General features: G+C 53.9%; 1 long non-coding RNA gene and 1 pseudogene across 12 annotated transcripts in view; one reads left to right on the plus strand and one right to left on the minus strand.

The window, feature by feature from the left end:
• The window catches only part of LOC309658226, a 477,715-nt gene that overhangs the window by 10,393 nt on the left and 450,623 nt on the right, over positions 1-16,699 (minus strand). For 5 of the 11 annotated variants that reach the window (XR_014262093.1, XR_014262094.1, XR_014262095.1 and 2 more), the window contains exons 3-4: positions 8,376-8,505; positions 7,880-8,011 (exon numbers count right to left, since the gene is read on the minus strand). This is a non-coding gene — a long non-coding RNA (uncharacterized lncRNA). Of the gene's footprint in view, positions 1-5,391; positions 5,762-7,879; positions 8,012-8,375; positions 8,506-11,062; positions 11,268-16,699 lie in introns of those variants that run through there. The other 6 variants (XR_014262065.1, XR_014262066.1, XR_014262091.1 and 3 more) reach the window with 3 other exon arrangements.
• LOC309657055 (dipeptidase 2-like) lies at positions 1,264-5,202 on the plus strand (annotated as a pseudogene). Its single transcript, XR_014268303.1, has 9 exons — positions 1,264-1,297; positions 1,470-1,655; positions 1,880-2,021; positions 2,323-2,392; positions 2,513-2,688; positions 3,055-3,139; positions 3,808-3,883; positions 4,558-4,693; positions 4,794-5,202. The product of XR_014268303.1 is annotated as a dipeptidase 2-like (transcript).

Genomic DNA, 16,699 nt, shown 5'->3' on the forward strand with positions numbered 1-16,699 from the left:
AAGGTTCCCCCCCCCCCCATTTCCAGAAACTCTCTCTTCCCCCACACCAGCCCACATGGCCGCGTACCAGGAAACCGGGAGCCCAGAGCACCTGTGGCCGCAGAGACACTGGCACGCAGCCCTCGGAGTGGGCGGGGCCGGCTGCAGGCAGATGGGGACGCGGTGTGCTCCCGGGAGGCCTCGGGCTGAAGGTGGCCCTCTGAGAGAAGCGGCCCAGCTTGGCCAGGAAGGTTAGAGGCGGGGGAGAGCAGCCTAGGGCGCCCCCTCGGAGCAGTGGGAGTGGGAAGAGGCGCAGGGGCGGAGGGAAGCCGCGACGGGAGGCGAGTGGGCTCTCAGCAGAGGCCAGCGTAGCCCACGGGAGCTGCCTCGGAGCAGGGGGCGGGAGGGCAGTGCCGCCCCGGGGCTTCGCGGATCGCGGCTCTCCGCACACGGCTCGCAGGGCCCTGTGACTCTGTATCCCCTCCCTCACCCCGCCCCCCTCGCGAGGCCGCGCCGCTGGGTGGCCTGTGTGGACGGGCACAACCCCATCGCCCGCCCCTCTCACACCCGCCTCTGCCCACCTGCCTGGCCCTGCGCAGCTTGCGGCCCGGGGGCCTCGAAGGTCTCCGCGCTCTCAGCCAGCGGCCTCTGCTGTGTCTGCTGCTGCTGCTGCTGCGTCTGCTGCTGCGGCCGGGAACCCGCGTCCAGACCACGTCGGGCACCTCCAGCACCCCGAGTCCGCGGGAGCGCACGCGGGCCCTGAGGCGGGACTTCCCGCTTGTGGACGGGGGGCTGCAGTGTGTGCGGGCTGGTGGGGGCCGGTGGGGGCCTAGCCTGGCCCTGGGCAGGGGAGGAGGTCCGGAGCATGCAGAGCTAGCGGGGAGGCTCCCTCACACCACCCCTGGATGGCCTCTCCATCACCTATGGATGCCCCTCCCCTTCTCTGTCATCCCCTCCCTGGTGGGAACCCCTCAGCCCAGGCCTCAGCTGCTCCTAGTATAGTCTGTGTGACAGTGTGAGGTGGGGGACCCCCCGGCTGGCCCAGGCCAGGCAATGTGTCCTGCCTGATCCCAAGACCTAAGGAGCCCACCCATTTGCCTTGACCTCCCTCCAGCCACAACGACATGCCCCTGGTCCTGAGGCAGTTTTACCCACAATGGGCTCCAGGATGTTAATCTGTGCAATTTCAGCCATGGCCAGACCAGCTTGGACAGGCTGAAAGACGGTCTCGTGGGTGCCCAGGTACCAAAGGGACACACAAGGTGCCACCATGGCTGCTGGGGAATGTGGGGCACTTTGGGGGCCTCAGAGACCACAGGTGAGTCACACTGGAGCTAAGTTACCATAGTGGCCTAGAAAGTGCCATGCCATGGATGCTGGGGGCTACAGGGGTCACAGTGAGCCAACCTGACGGGCATCCAAGTACCACAGAAAAAGCAACGCATTCCATGTGACTTCTGGGCACAGTGAGTGCTGTGCCAGCTGAGGAGGCTATGAGAAGCCCAAGGAGTTCCAAAGCCCAAACCAAGCCCTGGCCTTCCCTCAGTTCTGGTCAGCCTACGTCCCATGCCAGACCCACGAACGGGATGCTGTGCGCCTCACCCTGGAGCAAATTGACCTCATCCGCCTCATGTGTGCCTCCTATTCTGAGCTGGAGCTTGTGACCTCACTTAAAGGTAGACGGGGGACTTGCCTGGTAGTCCAGAGGTTAAGACTCTACGCTTCCACTGCAGGGGGCTCGGGTTTGATCCCCGGTGGGGGAACTAAGAGCCCTCATGCTGCGCGGCATGACCAAAAAAAAAAAAAAAAAAGGTAAACAGACTGGTGGTGGTAGGTGCTAGGGACTTCAGTAAGCTACCCCTGCCTCTGAAAATGATCATCTTGACCTACCTGCCCCCAGCTCTCAACAATACCCGGAAGTTGGCTTGCCTCATTGGTGTGGAGGGCGGCCACTCACTGGACAGTAACCTCTCCATCCTGCGTACCTTCTATGCGCTGGGTGTGCGCTACGTGACACTCACCCACACCTGCAACACGCCCTGGTGAGCGCAGTGCAGATGGTAAGGGCCCAGTGAGGCAGGGATCTGCCCAAGATCACGCTGGGGCCCAAAGCAAGTTTACCCCTGGGATCCGGCCCTGAACCTGGGGTGGGGAGGGGAATGGAGGTTCGCAGAACAAGACTGAATCCCCAGAAGGGCCCTCCTACTGCCAGGCACAGCCCAGTTTGGGTCCCTCCTCTTGCACCAGGGAGTTGCAGGTGTAGACGGTTCGACAGAACCTCTTTCTAGGCTCTTGTAGCCAAGTCATGGCCACCAGTCAGACTGCCTCCTGGCCACCCTGCAGGGCACAGAGCTCAGCAAAGGGTATCCACCCCTTCTACAGCAATGTCAGTCGGCTGACCGGCTTGGGCGAGGTAAGGACCCGGGTTCCATACCCTGCCCCACATGAATGTACAGCCCCGCCTGTTCCCTACAGATAAATGCACACAAGGTAAATGCAGCCCTGATGCCCTCTCCCCATCCTGTCCCTGCAGAAGGTGGTGGCAGAAATGAACCGCCTGGGCATGATGGTGGACTTGTCCCATGTCTCGATGCTGTGGCACGGCGAGCCCTAGAAGTGTCACAGGCACCTGTCATCTTCTCCCACTCAGCTGCCCGGGGTGTGTGCAAGAACACTCGGAATGATCCTGATGATATCCTGCAGCTTCTGGTGAGAGACTGCCCTGGCCCTCAAACCTAAAGCAAGAGGTTCAAACCGGGAGCCCTTGAACCTGCGCCTCTTCTCCCTCAATTTCCTCAAACCCCAGGTTAAATATCTTCTGCCCCCAAAACCCATGGTCCACAGCCCCTGAACTCTTGAGCCCTAGGTGGGGGTCTAGGTGGTAAGATACTCCACCAAACCCGGAAACCCAGGGCCAGGACACCACCCAGACCAGGGCTGCGGCTCCTCCATTCACACAAACCCAGAGAGGAGACGACTCTGACCTCAACACCTTCCTCACAGGGGCCGAGAGAGTGAACAGGCAGGTGGCTGTGCTGGGGGCCAAGCTGACTGTCCACCGGTCCGCCCCTGCAGAAGAAGAACGGTGGCATCGTGATGGTGCCCTTGTCCGTGCGGGTGCTGCAGTGCAACCCGTTAGCCAACGTGCCTACTGTGGCAGGTGAGCCTCACCCTGGGCTCTCTGAAAACCCTGATTTGGAGCTGAAGCTGGGTCCAAACTTGGGGAGGACTTCAGAAGAGCCCCAGTGGTTTGACCCACCTGTTGGCAATAGGTACAGCTCCCAAAAACCCAATAATGGACGGTACACAGCACCTTGGTGCCACGTGGAACTGGAGCCACGGAATCAAAACTGCGGTACTGATGGGTATCAGGGAGGCTGTCAGACACAGAGCCCGGGTGCTGCCCATCTGTGCCTCTGCAGGGGCTCCTAAAGCGCACTGCCCCTACCTCTGGCCAAGGGACTGGACAGCTCCTTAGGTCTCTGGGGTCTTCATCAGTTGTACTCTTGTTCCTCTCTCATCCTCCACACCCGGGGAAAGGAGCCCCCACAGGTTCTCAAGGAGACTGGGAGGCAGGGTGAATCGTGGGTGGGAAATGGCCCAAACAGGGGGCTCTGGGGTCCACTCCAAATCTGAAGTCCAGTCTAGAGCCAGCTGGGATCACTTCAGATCAAACCTCAGGGCCCTCGAGTTGGTACTCTCGGTGCCAGGCCACGAAGGAACTGGACTGTTCGGCCTACAGGCTGCAAAAAGGGGAATCAACAGAGGCCAGTCATCACCCCCACCCCTGCCCTGGAAGCCCCACACTGCTGACTTCCCATTCTTCAGATCACTTCGACCACATCAGGGCAGTCACTGGATGCAAGTTCATCGGGATTGGCGGAGATTATGACGGGGCTGGCCGGTGAGTGCTTCCCCATGGCTTGTCTCGGGCTGGCTGGGCAGCAGTGGGGCTTTCACAGCCACCGTGCCCACCACACTGTGGTCCTCATGGCCTTGACCATAGCCTCAGGTGTGCTGGCCCAACTGGTATCTCCCCTCTCCCAGGGTCTGCTTCCTGGGCTCTCCTGTCTGTTTGGCCCTACTCTAGGTCATCATATTTGTCTAAAACACCACACAGAGCTCATCTGCCCAGCATCTGCGCCCATCCGCCCAGCATCTGCGCCCATCCAGTGCCAGCAGACCCACGGCCTCTGAGCAGACTCTTAGCAAGGTCTGGGCTGGGCTGACCATCTTCTCTGCCTGCAGCTGGGTCTGTGCATGCAGGGGGGTCAACCCAGTTCTTAAAAAGCTTTTCTTCTCTTTATAAATGGAGGCAAAAATTGCATTCAGTGAAAGGCATAGATCTTAACAGTACAATTCAATGAGTTTTGACGAATAGTCGAGGCGCTTTTGGGGCCTTCCTTTGAAGGATGAAGAGCAGGAGTGAATGAATCATTTACTCTCTCCAAGTCTCCATTTTCCATATCTGACCAGGGCTGGGGTTCAGTGGACCCTGGACACGTAGGGCTTTGGTTCTGACTCAGGACCAGGGAACAGGTCTGAGGCCCAATAGCTGGCTGGCTGGCGGCCACACAGGTTCCCACAGGGGCTGGAGGACGTGTCCATATAGCCGGTACTGATAGAGGAGTTGCTGAGGCGTGGCTGGAGTGACGAAGAGCTCTGGGGTGTGCTTCGAGGAAACGTGCGGCGGGTCTTCAGACAGGTGGAACAGGTATGCTGGGCTGGGCAAACGAGTAGCTCCGAGCAGGTGGTCTGAGCAGGTGTACGTGGGGGTGCTGTGAGAGGTGCTGCCCGCTGACTGCCGCCTCCAGGTACGGGAGGAGAACGAGGGACAGAGTCCCTTGGAGGATGAGTTCCCAGATGAGCAGCTGGGCAGCTCTTGCCGCTCCGTCCTCCCACGTCTGCATCAGAGAGAGGATCGGGCTCCAGACCAGAAACTAACCAGAGCTGCGGTTCGTGGGAATCCCATTTTGTCACCTAAGTGGTCATTCTCAAAATCTTGCCCCCACATGGGCCCAGGCCTCACAGTTATTGCTGCCTTCCCGGTCCTCATTGTTTGGCTCTGGTGATCCAGTTAATCCTGCCAGATGTCACTTTGGCAGCCACAGATACCCCACAAAGTTTCCTTGCATGCGAGCACAAACATTTCCTATGTATTATTCTCTTCTGATAATTCTTTCAACATATCCCTTCTGGCTTTGTGCAAAGCGATTCTTTGTTTTGTACACGGGGACCACATCTGGGAAAACATCGCCGCACCCTCATAAGTGACAGGGGGAGACCCGAACTGGCCAAGCCATGACAGGAGCTCACCGCTGCTGAGCTCTACAGATCCCGCCCCTTCCACACAGTTCGCCAGTTCCGCGGCGAGCTCATCTTTCTTGATGTTCTTCCCTTAGGAGACGTGTACAATGCAGCAGGATTCTCAACCCGTTCCCCGTGGTCACTTGTGCTAGATGGAGCTTTGCAGTGTTCTGTGCCGGCCGTGGGCCGCTGGTGGAACACTGTGTGACAACTGCCTGCACAGGACTTCAGGGTTCATGAAATGTCTGTCTTCCCAGCCTGACGCTGCTGAAAACCACGCTTCCCAGAGAAGGAGAGAGATCCAGCTGGTCCACACCTGCATACACATTTGTTGACACGTGCAGATGACAGCAGGCTCTAGCAGGACCCACATCAGCCTAAATTCAAGAACTCCGGTGCCAGCCCTTGACAGCAGCTGAAGGGGGGTTTACAAGAGACGCAACCTCGAACCATACCCTAGGCTGAATCAGAGGTGCTGTTGGAAGAAATAGGCCGTTGTGTCACTTTCCCGAAGAGTTTGGCCACGAGAAAAGTCCCCCAGAGCCCAGCACTGTGGGAGAGGCCTCACCCACAGAGCAGGGCAAGTGTCCCAGGCAGGGTGCCCCGCGCCCGGCACCCCGCCAACGCAGCAGGAAGGTGCCCCCCCTACGCCCCAGACAACGGGCGCTCTCCCTTCCTGAATAATTGAGCTTCTCATCCAAAAGAGGTTCTCTTCCCACCCAAACATTAGAGCTTCTAAATATTTCAGGATCCCTGGGTTGTAGAGGGTCACTCGCCGTGCCCTTTGGATAAATGAAGCCAACGTCAGCTGCTTCTGGGCTGGCCTTGAACAAAACCATCAAGATGGAAAATCTCTGCTCCTGCCCTTCCTCCCGTCACCCCCCGTCAAGCCTTTCCTGCTGCGTGCAATGACCCGGCTCTTTTGTGAGCAGGTGAAGAACACCCACTGTGCGTGCGGTTCTGTGGTCCCGGCAGAGAGGAGGTGGGTGCGGGGGACCCTCAACCATGCTGGCCTCTGCTGCCATCCCCGGGGCCCTTGATATGGGCTTCAGCACAGCACAGCCAGCCTCAGGAGGCCTGTGGGACCACTGGGGCCCCGGTGGCGATCCCCTGGATGTTCCTGGGAACGCTCCCACGACTCCAAGGCGAGTCCTGCCAGCACCCAACCCCACCAAGCTGGCACTCCTTACCTTTTCCGGATTCCGTTCGCAGCTCCCTCCTCATACGCATTCTCAAAGCTTCCAAGAGGGGTGACCCCACTTCTCTGCTACAACTCCACCCTGAAGGCAGCCCCCGCCTGACAGCACCGCCCGCCCCCCCGGCAGGGCAGCCCTGAGTAGCTGCCCCTCCACGTGGACTGTCCGTTCCCAGGTCCCACGCCAGCCCGCCGAGGGGTGGAGCCTCCAGGAGAGCCACTGTCCGCTCGCACTGCCCCAGCATCACCACCGCCACTTGCCGCCACTCTGCACTTTCCTCCTGTGTGCTTCCCCACCCCGGTCCCCTGCGTGGGTCCCCCGCTGCGCGTACACAAGCCTGTGCAGAGACAGAGCACAGCCACCAAGTCTGAGCCTCGCCGCTGACGTCTGTGCTTGGAGAGGCTGGAGGAAGCTGCTCCCCAGTCGGCTTCACCGCAGGGTCCTGGCACCCAGTCTGCCTCCAGCAGGGAGGTGATGGGACCCCACGGAAGGACGCCCAGAAGCTCTCCCGGCCTGCGGGGTCTGGGGCTGTTCAGCTCTCTAATGCTGGGTCCTTCGGAGATAAAGTCTTCAGTCACCTGCCTGGGCACCCCATCCCCTCTGAAGATACAAACTAAACCTCCTCCAGGGTCTTGGCCTGGAGGGAGGAGCCGCCCAGGGTCAAAGCCCATCCCTCTCTCTTCCCACCTCTAGACCTGTGGGAAGGGCTCAGGCTAAACTCCCGGTGCCTCTTCTCTCAAACCCTCAAATGATAAGAGAAGAGGTATGTCTGTCCACCTTGCAGGGTCCTTACTCCGCCTGCCAGTAGGTGACATGGTCCTGGAGGTGCTTCTTAAACTGCCAGTCTCACTGTCTTAGCCTCAGAGTTACACACGCCCAGGAAGGACCCCGGGTACACGGCGTCCCGTTACTCCCAACTCTACTCCTGAGCGTCAGGGTTAGCTGACAGCAGGGGCAACCCATTTCAGGGATTTCTCATTTCCAAGGGCTCTTGAATGCAGAAAGAGCCCTAAGAGTCAAAGGAATTTAGCTCCAGTGGTGAAGTTACAAGTCATCCGGCAAACACTTACAGCTGGAGGGCCAACTAAGCACCCCCTTAAATCTCACCACACAGACTCTGCTGATCCGGGCTGGCCGGTGTGGTTCTCCTAAGGTTGCTTGTGCTATCGATCATCTTGCTGTACCTCCCAGTTAAAGATACAGCCTTAGGAAGACGGCTGGACCCAGACCATCAGGCAGTCATATTTACCCATTGACCTACCCTCTTCCTCCCTCCTTCCTCCCTCACTTTGGAAGCTTTAGCGAGACATATTTCACTTCCCACTTTACAATGAAATCATTAGCCTCTAAATAATGCACCTTGCATGGATAGGAGGGCAGGCAGTCTGCACACACACCTGTGCTGGTCGCTCTGCCCAGTGAAAGGGAGGAGCAGAGTATTCCCCAAGGGGCTTTCTCGGAGCTTCGGAGGCTGAAATTTGAGGGTTGACGGGGTGTACACGTCAGGAAGTGAAAGAGAGAGACTCCAGCTGCGGGAGAGGAGGGGAGAGACTCTCAGTGGTCTTCCTAGGTAGTGAGCTGTCGGAGCGAGTGGCATTCCTCCCCATCTCGCCCATGAAACTGTAAACACAGCACATGTCTCTGTGTCCTTTTCCTAACAATGAATTATTTTTTAAAATATTTTAACTCCGTGTGTTGTTGTACAGGAGGGTCACTGAGGGATATATTTGAGACTAGGACCCCTAACTCCATGAATAGCAAAGTTAGTATCTGATGCAGCCAGGACGTTGCAAAGCCTCTTGGGACCCCAGGCACCCAGGATCGCTGTGCACGGAAGAGCCAGCTGCCCATTCGCTGCTCATCCCCCTGCAGGCTCCCCTGTCGCTTGCTTACCTGGCCTCCTGTCTGTATGTTCCCTGTTGCAGCTCACGGTGCTTGACTAACTGAGCCCGAAGCATTCAGAGCCTCTTCTGCTGGGTGCTCAGAGCACTGATCCCAAGAGCTGCACCACCAAAACAGGATTCTAAGGGTCGACAAAATGGGAAATCTTGCAGTTTATCCTCTGTCTAAGGACCCACTGTACTTTTTGTTAGTAAAGCCTCTTAGATAACCTTTAAGAAAGACACCTGGGTTTTTTTCCAAACTCACTCAACTTTTCCCATAATGAAATTTTTATTAATATCCTGCAGACTTGTGCTTCACAAAAACACTCAGGAAGTCTTTTCCAGAAGCGTATAGGTCGTGTCTGCAACAGTAGTTCTCGTGCAAATGCAGCAGTGAACTTTGCATGACTGTTTCAAGGATGTTTAATGAAAGCCAAGGGCATGATTCCTAAAATGCAATTCAGTGAAGATAATTACACAAGGAAATAAACTAACATGGTTCAAGTCATTGGCCTTCTGGTAGACCAGTGAGAGGCATCTGCCTCAGACTGCCTACAGGGGTGGATGGGGCGGGGGACCTTGGATGGTCACTCCTAGAGGGCACTCCTCTCCCAGACTTTGTAAGTACTAAACAGCCCACAATTCGAGGTTAGACTCTCAGAGGGAAATCAAAAGCACTGTTATCTTGCTTTAATAATTGAGGATAGGATCTATATGCTTTGGAGAGGAGAAAAGCAAATGGCAGAGATGCCATCCAAGTAGGAAACTTGGTGAGCTAAGCAGTATTCTCCCCTGAATGGAAGTCTCTATCCTCCTCCAGGACTGAGGCAGGGACGGACTTGCCTGAGGTCATATAGTGAGTTGGTAAGAGGAGAAAGTCACATCCAGTTCCCTGACTCTGTTCAGTGATTACTCACCCTACCAACAACCCAAAGACCTCAGCTCTTCTTGAATATCTTGAACTGAGTTGTGGGCTTGTAAGGTGCCCAGAAGTTTTGTATGGTTTTGTTTTATTTCTAGTAAGTAGCTGGAAGTCTGAGACCACGGTTGATGCACAACCAGAGGAAAGGGAAGGAAAAGAGGAAAAAGTAGATGAAGTGCGTCCTCCTGAACTCTTGCTATTTTGGTTTCAAACTTCACTTCTCCGTACTCTGCCCATGAAAATACCGATGGTCATGGTGATGGCAGTGGCTGTGATTTACTGAGCACCCACTCTGTACTATGTCCCGTCTTAAGCAGGCTCTCTTGATTCTCATGCTGGTTCTGTCTCATTTTTCTGACTTTTAAACCTTGGAATGTCCCACCCACTCCTCTTCTCCATCCTCACTCACTCCCTTGATGATCTCATGCAGCCCCAAGATTGTTAATGAACTACACACTGGTGAGCGTATCCCAGCCCCGGCCTCTCCCGGGGCCCCGGATGCTCACACGCCTCTGTCTACCCATCACCTCCACTTGGGTATCCAAGAGACTACTGCTGCTTAATGCGCCTGAAGCCAAATTCTTGGTTCCTGCACCCCACAACCAAAGGGTTCTCCTTTCACCCAGTTCTCCGTTTCAATATGTGACAACTCCAGTTTACCCATCGTTCAGGACAAAATCTTTTTTTTTACTGCAAAAGTGTTGTTTCTTTTTTCTTAAATTTTTATTGGAGTAGAGTTGATTTACAATGTTGTGTTCGTTTCAGGCTTACAGCAAAGTGAATCAGTTATACAGATACGTATATCTGCTCTTTCTTAGACTCTTTTCCCGTACAGGCCATTATAGAGTATTGAGTAGAGTTCCCTGTGCTATACAGTAGGTCCTTATTAGTTACCTATTTTATACACAGTAGTGTGTACGTGTCAATCCCAATCTCAGGACAAAATCTCGAGGTGTCTCTTTGTGTCTCACTATTCACCCAACCCACCCCTCATACTAGCTCATCCTACAGGTTCTACCTACAGAATATTTCCAGATTCTGACGGTCACTTATCACCACGACCACTGCTGAAATCCAAGCTCTCTTCCTCTCTCACCTGGAGAGGCAGTCACCTCCGACCTGGTCTTTTGGCTTCTCCACTTACAGTGTTGTTGTTGTTTTTATTGGAGTATAATTGCTTTACAATGTTGTGTTAGTTTCTGCTGTACAATGAAGTGAATCAGCTATAGGTATACATATATCCCCTCCCTCTTGGACCTCCCTCCTCCCCCCCATCCCACCCTTCTAGGTGGTCACAGAGCACCGAGCTTACAGTCTTAAAAGCTACTTTCCACTGAACAACCAGAGTGGTCTTTCTAAAATACACATCAGGTCATTTCTCTGCTCAAGGCCACCAGTTGTTTCCCATCTCACTTAGAGTAACCCTGCCAGGCTGTATGATCCAACCAGCCCCTGCGTGCACACACACACACACACACACACCCTCTCTGCCCTCTTCTCCTTGACCCCCACTTTCCCACCCCTCCAGCCACACAGAGCTTCTTCATGCTCCTTGAACTTGCCAAGCACTCTCCCACTCCAGCACCTTTGAACTAGCTCTTTGCCGTACCTGGACATCTATATGGCACCTCATTTTCTTCCAGGTTCTGTTGAAGTATCATCTTATCAAAGATGCCTTCCTTGACTGTCCTTTAAGAAAAGTCATCCCCACATGCATACACTGTCTCCCCTACCCCTCAGCCCGGCTTTATTTTTCTTCTAAGTATCATAACCACCTGACACAGATGTCATTGCCGTTTTCCATCTTCCCATGTTAGACTATTAACATCCGAAGAGGAGAGACTGTTCTGTTTACTGCTTGATTTCCAGCACCTAGAATACGCCAGAGTATGGATTTATCTGTTTATATTATTTGTTAAATCAATGAGTGCAGGTACCGTGATCCAATTTTACAGATGAAGAAACAGAGACTCTTAGAAGCTGATTACCTGCCAAAGACCAGTAAGCGGTAAGTTCAACCAGTAAGTTCATCAGACACTGGAGTCTTTGCCTTGCTGTCCAGTCCCCTGTGGTGCCACCACGTCCATCACATTCACAACAATAAGGCATCTCCTTCTCCCGACCTCTCTTCTGCTGCTTCCGGGAAACAAACTGCTCTCGGGAGGTGTGGTGGGGAAATGCACAAACCAGCAACAGGCAGAGAGAAGTACAGGGTGTGTGCGGTTTTATTGGTGCCACACACCCGGCCTCTTCTGTCTCTTGTAATCGAGTTGCTGAAATGTGTACGGCTGGCCCAGATTCCAGGGCACCTACTCCAGAGGAAAAGCGGGGCTTGCAAAGGAGGCTGGAGATGCCCACAGCCACTTTGCTGAGCCTCATCACACGCACTGCTCAGGCTTCTGGATTAATCATGAGATGTGGAAAAGAGCAGGAAATCTACCTCCGTAACTGCAGCTCAGCTGGGTTCCTTAGGACATTTCCCAGCAGGCAGAGTGATCCCCGCTTTGCCAGTACTGCAGGCCCATCATTAAGCCCAAGATCCGCCATCCCCTCCTGGGAACAGAGTGCCTGACTCGCCCTCCCACCAAGACCTGCCGGGGGAGCCAGTGGACGCCCCTGACCCAGAGCTGCCAACAGATGCCGCCGCCCACCTGGCTGCCACAGGATGGGGCTGGGAGGGACAGGGCAGCTGGCCCCAGTCCGGCTTCCCGCTCCCCCTCCCCCGCCCCTCCCCCCCAGCGCTGACTCCCCCCAGCTCCTGTCAAACAGAACCAGCTCTGCTACTTACCAACTGTATCACCTTGGGCACGTTATTTAATCCAAGCCTCGGTTTCTGTGTGTAAAGTGGGGGTCAAGATCACGCTTACCTCCTAGGGTGGCTGTGAGACTGACCGAGATGAGGTCTACATTGCAGCCAGCACAGTGCTTGACCCGTAATGGAGCTGGGTAGGTGGTCGCTGTCATCAACACGGACTCAGAGGGCTGGCAGGGGTATCAGAAACCTTTCAGCCAGTGGGAGGCACTGCCAACTACACCCCTGGTAGGCAGGGAGAGCTGGACCAGTTGCCAGCCAGCCCATCCCTCAGTCTCTGGGGCAACTGCAGGGGTTCCTACCAGCCCCTCCCTCCTTCCTGCATCTGATTCCGATGCCATCAGCAGTCAGTGAGCCCAGAGGGACTCTCCAAAGCTCCCCTGGGTTTCCAGTTTCTAATTTCTACCATGATAACCTACCGTGGGTCCAGAGAAAGGCAAACTCTTGGCCACCTGAGGGACAGGGAGGCAAGATACCCAGTCTCGCTGTGGCTGATGGTAGAAAGCACGATGGCAGCTCAGGTTTCTAAGCTTCCAAAGACAGTGGGGCCAGGCATGTGCCTACCAGCTTGGGTGAGTCTATTGCTACATCTTGGGGAACTGTGTTAGCCGCCTGGCATCCTGTTGGTGACATGACCTGGCTCACAGTGAGAGTGTTAACACACAGCAATCAGCAGACGTTGCCAGTCAAGATGCCTCCCTTACCCCTACCCCCAAGAGCTGGTGAACGTTTATCAGCCCACCACCCAGCAAGACTGTTCTCGCTCCCCACCCCTGCCTTGGCTGCTTGTAACTATTCCCCTCACACTACACGCCCATCTCAAGTGTTCCTGAAATAAACCGCCAAGACAGGTGATGAGAAGCCACTGGGGATGCGGGCAGGGGGGCTGACCCCCTGAGCCAGCATTAAGGCTCCGCCTCCCTCCTTTCACTGTCTGTGCTCCTTCTCGGAAGAAAGTTCACCAGCAGGTATTTGGATGCAAAGACTCATCACCAAGATCTTTGCACCAGTGCTCCGAGGTGCATGTGGAGCAAAGAGGCAACCAGAAAAATGACTCAGAGCCCCAGAACTCTGACCTCTAGGGGACCACCTAGGGTCACAGAGACTTGTGGACTCCGCCCAGACCCCATGGAGAGCCTTGTGAGGAAGAGCTTGTGGGGCTGGTGGAAAAGGAGGGCTATCCAGTGTCAGCCAGCATCAGCGAGCTCAGCAGAGACCTCAGCTTCTCTGGGGTCACATCTGCATCGCCCCTTGAGGAAGCGGAAAGGAATCCAGGGCAGCAGCCTTGAGGCTGAGGGAGACGGAGCATCTCTGCCCCCATGCCCTTCACCAAATGGACACTGGCCGTTCTGTTCCATCGGGAGCATCGCTGAGCAGCAGCAGCTTCTCCAAGGACCCGGGGGCCCCGGATACTGGGAGTGGCACCGCGGGATCCCCGATGGGCATCCCCCTCCCTCCCCCTCTCTCCCCCACGGAACCCCTTTCCTCCGCAGCAGTAGGTTTCTCCCTGAACTTTACCCTTAAGGGAATCTGGTGCATTCTCTCCTACAATATTTATGACCCACATCAATTTTTCATTCATCCCATCACTCAGCTTCTCAGGCGAGTTTGGAAACTTTCCCTCTGAGTTCTCCTTCTGCTGAGGGTGAGATGGGGACCGGAGTAAAGCCCCAGGGACCTGCTGCACCATCCGCCCCGCCATCCTCCTGCCCAGAGAGCCGGTGTCTGCCACGTTAACTGCCAGCCCGTCCGCCCCTCTTTCTAAGCCGCTCACAATCTGATTACACCTCAACGTCCAACCTTACACCCCACCTCTGCGGCCCCTGGCCCCCCCCCCTTCTCACTGTGATCTGCAAACACAAAGCTTCCCCTCCCTCTCTGGGTGGGGAAAGGGGTTCCTATTGCTTCTGACCCTGTCCTTCCTTTGGTGCCTCTGGCCCTGCCTCATCCTCCAAGCCCAGACCAATTCCACATCTTCCCCGAAGCCACGTTTCCCCTCATCTAACCCCCATACCATCTCCTTGCTCATCCCTGTTTCACTTCAGCCAGTAATTAATGACTCAGTATTTAGCTGTTCTTTAACTATTCTCTCTGGCTGAAATGTAAGCTCCCTAAAGACAGAGTCTGCACTTTCACACTTCTGTGGCCTGGTTCCCATGGGGCTTACGGTATATAGCACCAGCTACGTAGCAGGTGCTTCATAAATAACTAGATACAGAAATAAATAGCAAAGAATAAAATAACATAATAAAATGATAAATAATAATATAATTATAAATAAATGATTTAATACATAACTTGGTGGAAATCATTTGGACTTTTCTCTAATTTCTACCATGGGTCTTGGTAGAAGACCCATGGTAGAAATTATTATAATTGGGTCTTGTTTTTATCTGGTCTAATCTCAGATGTAATGACGATAATACAGAGATGTTCTTATCTCTGAGAAGTACGATAGTATGTTAATTATATTAATAATAATAACGATTGCTCCAATTTATTGAGCCCTTACTCTGTGCTGGAAGCAGCAAAGTGTTTTGCAGGCACTATCTAGCTGACCTTTCAGGTAAGTGTTGTTATAACCCCCATTTCACAGGTGAAACACAGAGAGGTTGTGACTTGTCCAAGGACACACAGCTAATACGCGTTAGAGCAAATGCTCAACAGCTGTAGCTCAGACCAGGGCCCATGCTTAAACGTCGCCTCGTTCCTGCCACAGCTAGTATCCCTGCATCCCTACATCCCTGCGCACAGTCTCCAGGAGGGCAGCCTGAGGTGTGGACAATGCAGTAGCCACCAAAGGCCGCTGCAACCAGCCCAGCAAAAGAGGAGAACCTTCAGGTAAATATGGGGAATGAGCATAAACACTTATATCTGCTCCCGCCTGAAACACCAGAAATGTTACGTAAAGGAATAACAAAAGGGTCGCTCCCCAAAGACAGGGAGAGGAGGGGAAGCCACAGCATCAACACGATTCTGGAAGTCAGAGGGTGGGGAGAGGGTGGACCATTAGCGCGCGGGGCCGAGGAAGGACCCGCAGTCCCGGGGTGGAGGCGTTGCGTTCTGGAGAAGATAGGCAAGGGCAGAGGTTGAAAACAGAACTGTCTGGACACTTTCTACAGAATAATCAAGCCCCCAGGTCCCCTCCTCGTACCCTGCACAGGCAAAGAACAACTCCTTTTCCTAGTCAGCTCAGGCTGCTATCACAAAATACCCTAGACTGGGCGCTTCAATGGCAAACATTTCTCTCTCAGTTCTGGAGGCTGGGAAGCCCAAGATCAAGGTGTGGCCAATTCATGGTCCTGTCGCAGATGGCTACCTTCTTGCTCTATCCTCACGTGCCAGGAGGGAGGGAGGCTCTCTGATCTTATAAGGTCACTAATCCCATCATGGGGGTCCACCCTCATCGCCTCATCTAATACTAATCAACACCCAAAGGCCCCACCTCCAAATACCATCACACTGGCATCGGGCTTCAGCCTATGAGTCTGGTGGGGACACAAACGTTCAGTCTGTAGCACCCCTCCCACCCTGCAGGATGGACTTCAGAAAAAGGCACTTGAGGCACATTGGCAGGCGTGGCTGAGCTGTGAGGCTAAGGAAAGAAAATGAATGATGTCTGTCTACAGAGCAAAGAAACCTTCACCCCTCCTCACTCCCCATCACCCCCTTCAAGTCGCAGACTCCAAATGCCAACAACCAGATAGATATATATCCCAAGGCAGGAGGTCAGACAATATTCTCTCAAGAAACAGAATTCTCTGTTAACAAGCAGATAGCCCAGAGTAAATGGAGAGTCTCCCCATGAAAAAGCCCATGACCACCCCCATCCCCTAATAGCACAGCCTGGGAGGCATTGCCCCATCACAGTCAGAGAGCTTCACATCGGCTCAAGTCCTCTATTCTGAAACATTGACAGACAGCCAAGTATCAATAGGCTTTTAAAGAAAGCGTTCAACATAAAGATGAAAAGAAAACAAAAAAAGATTTTTTTAAAATCAGGAAATAGACAAAATATGGAGAACAGAAGAAAATTTCCAAAGACCATCAGTATCTTTAGAGACATAGAACGATACTATTCTCATGAAACAAGAACAGAATGCTCTAATACCAAGATGGGGCAATTAGAGAATAAGACAGCTCTTTAAGAAACAACATTAAAATAATGAATGTTAAAATGTTAAAAAATTTAGTGGAAGATTCAATTAAATCAAGTAAATATCCCAGAAAGTACTTTTAAAAAGCAACAGGAAGAGAAGAAACAAACAAATGAGCTATAGATAAGCTGACAGGAGAATTCAATGAGCAGTTCAGGGCGTCCAATGCTTAACTAGTAGAAGAAGTTCCATAAAACGAAAACAGGGAGGAAATGGATGGGAAGATAATAACATAAAGACATAAAGGAAACAGTATAGGAAAATTTCAATCTGGACAGATTAACAGGGCCCATTTAATAACCAATGCAGGGACTTCCCTGATGGCGCAGTGGTTGGGAATCCGCCTGCCAATGCAGGGGACACGGGTTCGAGCCCTGGTCCGGGAAAATCCCACATGCTGTGGAGCAGCTGAGCCCGTGCGTCACAGCTGCTGAGCCGGTGCT

The sequence above is a fragment of the Balaenoptera physalus genome (assembly GCF_965194825.1).
Source record: "Balaenoptera physalus genome assembly, chromosome: 3".
Lineage (NCBI taxonomy): Eukaryota > Metazoa > Chordata > Mammalia > Artiodactyla > Balaenopteridae > Balaenoptera > Balaenoptera physalus.